This window comes from Terrapene carolina, unplaced genomic scaffold, assembly GCF_002925995.2.
Source record: "Terrapene carolina triunguis isolate 2854851 unplaced genomic scaffold, T_m_triunguis-2.0 Scaffold67, whole genome shotgun sequence".
Classification (NCBI taxonomy): domain Eukaryota; kingdom Metazoa; phylum Chordata; order Testudines; family Emydidae; genus Terrapene; species Terrapene triunguis.
Window position 1 is genome coordinate 23,786,749 of NW_020664418.1, and position 6,322 is coordinate 23,793,070.

At 40.1% G+C, this 6,322-nt stretch overlaps 1 protein-coding gene across 1 annotated transcript in view; it reads left to right on the forward strand.

Annotated features, from left to right (window-relative positions):
• LOC115271170 (thrombospondin type-1 domain-containing protein 4-like) overlaps window positions 1-6,322 on the forward strand; it is a 318,226-nt gene that overhangs the window by 55,933 nt on the left and 255,971 nt on the right. The window lies entirely within an intron of this gene.

The window sequence follows — 6,322 nt, forward strand, 5'->3', positions numbered from 1 at the left end:
TTTCCCCCCCGGACGGGGATTTGAATCCCAAAAAGCCGGACATGTCCGGGAAAATCCGGACGTATGGTAACCCTATGCAGTAGCAGCGGCTGGGAGCCCTGGGCCCTTTTAAATCGCTGGGCCATTGGACAGCTGCCGCTTTTGCCCCCGCTCCTCTGGGCGGGGCAAAAGGGGCAGCGATGTTAAAGCGCTGCCGCGGTAGCCCTTTAACGTCGGTTGTGTACGGGCCCATACCGGCGGCCACTTCTTACTGGTACGCTGTACCGGCCCATACCAGCCCACTTTCACCTCTGATGATTGCTCAGTTTGCACCTTGCACAGTTGTTTTTGGCTCTTAAAGATAAAGACAGGAAATATACCCTGAGTCCTGGATGTGAATACTTGGGTGAATGTTCTGCTAAAATATTTGTAAATAGTCCAGTTATTTTCTTACTCTGAAGCTTTCTGGAAAATGAAGAGAATCCCCAAAGCAGCTGATGGGAATCCAATTTAACTGCACCTCAGTGCAGTTAACCCACTTACAGTGCAGCTGGGACCTTGTATTTTATGACTTTATAGGCAGAGGTTTTGGGGGGTGGTTTTTTCTCTCTCTCTGTCATTATGGGGGGTCTTACTATTTTATTTTATTCTTTATTTCTCTTCCTTAACACCCTTTCCCGCCACCCCTCCCTCAAAGGTATCAGTGGTAGGAATGTTTTTTTCCTTCAAAGCAGCTTGAAATAGGTTCCTGCTGGTTTGGAAGCTTACATCATACTTCAGCTTGTTTGGAAGTAATATTGCTTTTGAACTAAAGTTCACCTGTAGTTTTCCCATGTACACTAACATTTGTTTTAATTAACTCGAGTCACTGCTTTGGATATGTTTCTAATAGGATTTGGCTTATTGGCTGTGTTAATATTAGTGGAGAAATGAAAGTCTGGTCCTGCATGCCAACATATAGTAAAAAATATTTTAGAAGAGAAAAACTCTTCTTCAGCAAATCCTGCAGGAGCTGAGCTGAATAGGTTACTTTGCTCAGAAACACAAAAATAATCTATTTTTGGCACACTAGCCTAAATTTAGCTAGAGAGGAAAATTAGCCAAATTCTTAAATAGTGCAGAAGTGCAAATGGAAACAGGCTGTAGGAACAACAGTACTAGTTGGGAGACTTTTCTTTTTGTTTGCAGTTTCTTATTCTGAACTTCTGTTGCCTTCAAGAGCAAAACTTCTGTTTATCAGAAAACACATTAGGTGAAATTGAATTTCACTTAAAATTTTTGTGGTCACTAGAAACTGATGAGCATTGTTAAATTTATAGGGACCAGGTCCCGTGAACTAAAAATGAAGAACGTATTCATGTGACTTTAGGAACTAACATGCTATTTATAGTAGAGCTATTTGTACTGCTCTGCTATTAACTCTGAATCTGAATAAAATAGCAGTTATTTTTATTTAAGGTTTCAGAGTTGAGGATCCAAGGCCATTCACATCTCTCTAAGCTATTGTTCCAGGCTGTCTGCTGACTCAGGAACAGTTTTTACATTTGAAAATGTTCCTTAACCTAGAGACTTATCCCTAGGATAAAGGACAAATGTTTGCATATTCATATATTCCACACATATAATATGCACATGTAGAAGAATTTACCACTGAAACAAACATGTGGGAAGAATCCACACTAGCCTTTATGAACATAGTGAGTACCTCCAGTTAATTAAACTATTAGCTTGATACTCAAAAGTCTAGTGAAGATGAATTATGGAGAGTGAGAGAAGGTTTTTGTTTCCTTTTAAGTGAAAGCTTAGATTCTAGAGGATAGCTTGACAGCAGCAAGAGGTAGATTTTCAGCAAATTTCCCACCCTTTAAGTTGTGGGATAGAACTGGTAGAAACAAGACACACTTTTTTTCACATAATGTTTGTGAAGAATGTTATCCCTCATCTTTTCATCAACACTTGTGAAAATCAGGGATTATTGAACAGCTTTATCGTGGAGCTCTGAAAATAGTTTTCATATACACAGAACTGTAACCACTTTAAGCCTGGGACCTTCCAGGGCCTATAGCAAGTGCTGTGACTGGAAAGCTGGGAGATTCTCCTTTCCAAGTATAAAAATCTCCCATTTCTAGACCAGGTGAGTTGTGAGATATTGGACCTTTAAATCTCTAACAGGTACAGGTAGCGTTGCCAACCGTCCAGGATTGGCCTGGAGTCTCCAGGAATTAAAAATTAATCTTTAATTCCTGAAGATTGTCATTTGATGAAGAAGTTTCCAGGAATACATCTAACCAAGATTGGCATCCCTAGCTATGGGACCTAACTTTGTCTTTTCTAGACTTGGGGCCCAGTGTAAATTTAGGGGAGGGAAGTTAATCAGACTGCCTACATTGTGGGAATCGCTAGTTGTCCCTTTAGGGCTGTTTTAAGGCCCCTTTTTTTGCTGCTGGAATGATGCAAAGGGGACTTAGCCATGGCCAGGAATCTGTGCCAATGTGTTCATATAAATAAAATACTTTGGGGTCCATGTGAATAAACACTGTGCAGTCACAAGAGCATCATTTTGGCATAGCAGGATTGATCCTGCAAGGTACTGAGCTCCAACTCCTACTAGGAGTTGAGTGCTGATGGCTTCCGAGAAGGTGTTCAGCAGCCTAAAGGATCAGGGACATGTGATCATCCGTGACAGGAAAAGAAACAGTTTTGTTAAAATATTTTTGACCGTTGGCCTGAATTTGGTAGTGACTTAACCTGAAGAAGCCTCTCAGTTCTATAACTTGAGAGCCTGATGCTGATCTCCTTTACCTCAGTCAGGGCTGGCTCTAACTTTTTTGCCGCCCCAAGCAAAAAAACAACAACAAAAAACCCGCTCCGCCGTACCAAAAACAACCCCTCCCCCCCGCCGAACCAAAACAAACAAACAAACAAATAGAAACCCGAGTGCCGCCCCGCCACCCCAAGATTGGCCGACCCTTACAAGATGCCCCCCCAAGCACGTGCTTGGTCGGCTGGTGCCTGGAGCCGGCCCTGACCTCAGTGTAAATCAGGAGGAGTCAAGTTGCATCAGTGTAAAATGGCTGCAAGTGGGATCAAAATTGGGCTGTGAGTTTCTTTGAAAGTACATGATCTCAGCTGAATTCCCAGTGGACAACATTCTCTGTCTTGAACACTGAGCTCACAGCCAACAATGGATGTGCTTTTGGTGTGAAAGATTAGGCACAGTTAGGAGGAAGTCTCAAGCTCTAGTCACACAAAGACTGTGCTAAATTGATTCAGAGCAGCTTACTTTCTCAAGTGTTTAGAAAATATTTAAGTCCCTTCAGATGTGGATGAAATCAGTTGGTGGGGCAGTTAAGCTTCTCAGGCATTGTAGCTCTCTGCAGTGACTCATGGATACAAAAATCTTCTATTTCCAGGGTTTTTAGTCCTTTAATCTTCACAGGCACAGATGTTTAGGCTGGGTTTTTTTTTATACAAAGAACGGAAACCCAAACCATTTAATCTGGTAGTATTTACACTTACCATGTACTGTAAAATTCAAACAGTTTACTGCATCTCTGATTAAAGGCTTCCAAAAATGCACGAAAGGATTAAAATAGCAGAGCTCACTAACCAGGCAGACATGTACACACTGTGTGGTGATGTTTTAGTTGGCCTGTGCTCCATTCTTCAGTCACTCATCAGAGATCTGAGCAACTGCTATCTAGAAGTGCTTGGACTTGTTTGTCAGGCACTCATGAATAAAAGCCACAAATATTCTTGTAATTGTCATTAAATATTAATGCTGCTGTTCCAAGTGAACTTATATAATGTAGACTCTGCAGACTTAATTTATAGCCAGCAATTTAAGTTATGTCCAATATACACATGGCCTGCATTACATGTAGTAGTCAATTCATTAGAAATCAGCTGGGCTAAAAGTGGGATCAGATCTTTCCATGGAGAAGAGTAGAATGGCGAGAGAAATGTACTGTGGCCTTTGATCAGCGCACAACACTGATGGTGGTGAAAAGTGAAGTGAAAAAATCATCTCACTGTACTTTGCGTCTTCTGCTACTTGTGTCCACCTGTTCTCTCTCATTTTATAAGCTCTTCATGGTAAGTCTTTTTGTTAGGCATTTCTACAAGGGCCTAGTGCAATGGGGCCCTGATCCCCGATTGGGTCCCCATTGTGCTACTGCAATATAAATAATTTATATTGCCACTTTATAACCCAAAATTATTTAGGTTATTCAAGGTTAGGTAGGATAGTGAGGCTCTCCAGAAGGACCTAAGAAAATTAGGATACTAATATGGCAGATGAAGTTAAATGTAGGTAAATGCATGTTAATGCATACATTAGAATCTATTTTAAAGCACCCCTACATGCTGATGGATTCTGCATTGGTTGTAAGCTCTTAAGGAGATGACATCGGGGTGCTTGAACAATTTTTATAGTGGGTGTGCTAAGAGCCATTGAATCAAACTGTAAACCCTGTATGTGATGGAAACCACTTCAAGCCTGGGTGGCGGTGGCATCCCTAGTTCCAGCACCTATGGACGACATAGTTTTAAACAGTTGATGTAATGATTTTTTAGTAAACCTGGAATCTTGCTGTAGAAAAGTATTACTGTGGGCAAACCACTTCATAAGATATTTAAAAAATTACCTTTATGCAATTAAACATAGCATTTGCAAATTTACAATTAAGGATTTGAAATTCCCTGAAATGTAGCTAGTTTGAATACAAATCCATTCAATTTCTAAATATTTGGCTTGATTTGATTCTTGACCTGACCCAGGAAAAATATGTTGACCTCTACTAGTCCTCTAACCACTACCATACTTCCTCTCTTTCCTCATGACCTTGAGATCCCTAAATTGTTTAACTCCCGGCTAGCTTAGAGGCTACTTCTTGTGTGGTACAAAGAAAGAAAATATCCAGTGAGGCTCTTGAGCCACCAGGATCCCAGTTTAGAGAGAAGGGAAATGGTGCAATGTGTTCTTAGTAAGAAGTCTTGTTTCTAAGAAGCCTTAGAAACAGCTTATCCCCCTCCCTGGGTCTGACAGAGCTACCAGGTGCTAGACTGGGTTGCAAGAGTTACTTGTTCTCCCAAGCTTTTGAGGAGGAGGGGAGAGTGAGCTGATTTGAGGGAAATAAATGTTAGTCATCTTGGGCTAAATGGGTAGTAAGGATGACTCAGCTCACTGGCATGAGAAGCATGAAGGAGCCAGTTGTGGCTCTCTGAAGAGTTGAGGCCAGTGGGGTCATGCAGAAATCACAAAACAGAGGTCTCTGCCCTTGAGTGCAGGTAGTGAGAATTTACTAGATTACTATAAAGATAAAGCTAACCTGTTCATTGCTGTGTGAGGTGTTTACCCAAGTGTTTATTCCCATACCCATTAAGTTTTTTAATGTGACCAAATATTATAAAATATTAGGACATTTTCATTTATGAAACATTACTACATCTTCAGTTTCATGCACAACCAGTTAGATGTGAAATATTTCTGGCTTAAAATACTAGTGTTATTTCCTCTTTTGGGACATTCTCACATAGTTTCAACAACTGCTGTCTAAATCCCAAGATGTGGATCTTGTTTCTTCCTTGTCTAATAGAGGCAATGTTAGAAATTGCACTGGATTTTTAATAGCTTATGGACTGCTGGTTGCAGTGAAATTTTTGATTCGGAGCCAAAGTGATTATACATATTGGAAATATATGAAGGCATGAGAAACTGCTTTTCTGTTCTACAGGCAACCTATGGCAACCCACCGAGGGCATATTTCATAAAATATAAACAAAGGTTAATTATAACATGGCATAAGGGGTGAAAGTCCTCTGAGAGGTCTGATAAAGATCTCTTAAGTATTAGTAAACAACGAAATAGTTTTAGGTTGTATCAATGGAATCTGCCTTAAAAGCCAGAAAAGTATTCAAATTTCCATAGAATAACTTAAAATCCCTATACCCTCAAAAGTCGGGAAATGAACAATGAAGGGATACAGCTGCCTAACTCAAGCCACATATTCTCCCCATATTATTAACCAATGTAAGTTATACTATTCCACTCAGTCTCAACTTTGCTCCCTTATAATTTACATAAATATATGTAAAGTTAGAAAGATGTGAGTAGGTGATTGTAAAATCCTCTTATCTCATCATCAAGAGGTCCATTTCCAACTTGCTACAATTCTAACTTGTAATAGTATTGCTACTTTTTGGGAGGCAGGGGAAGAATACAAATATTAATGGATTATCTTAAGAATTAGAGCTAAATAAATAGTAGATTTAAGTAGACTTAAATAAATCCCCATTGTCAAGGCTGGATCCCCACTTTGAACCTTAGGGTACAAATGTAGGG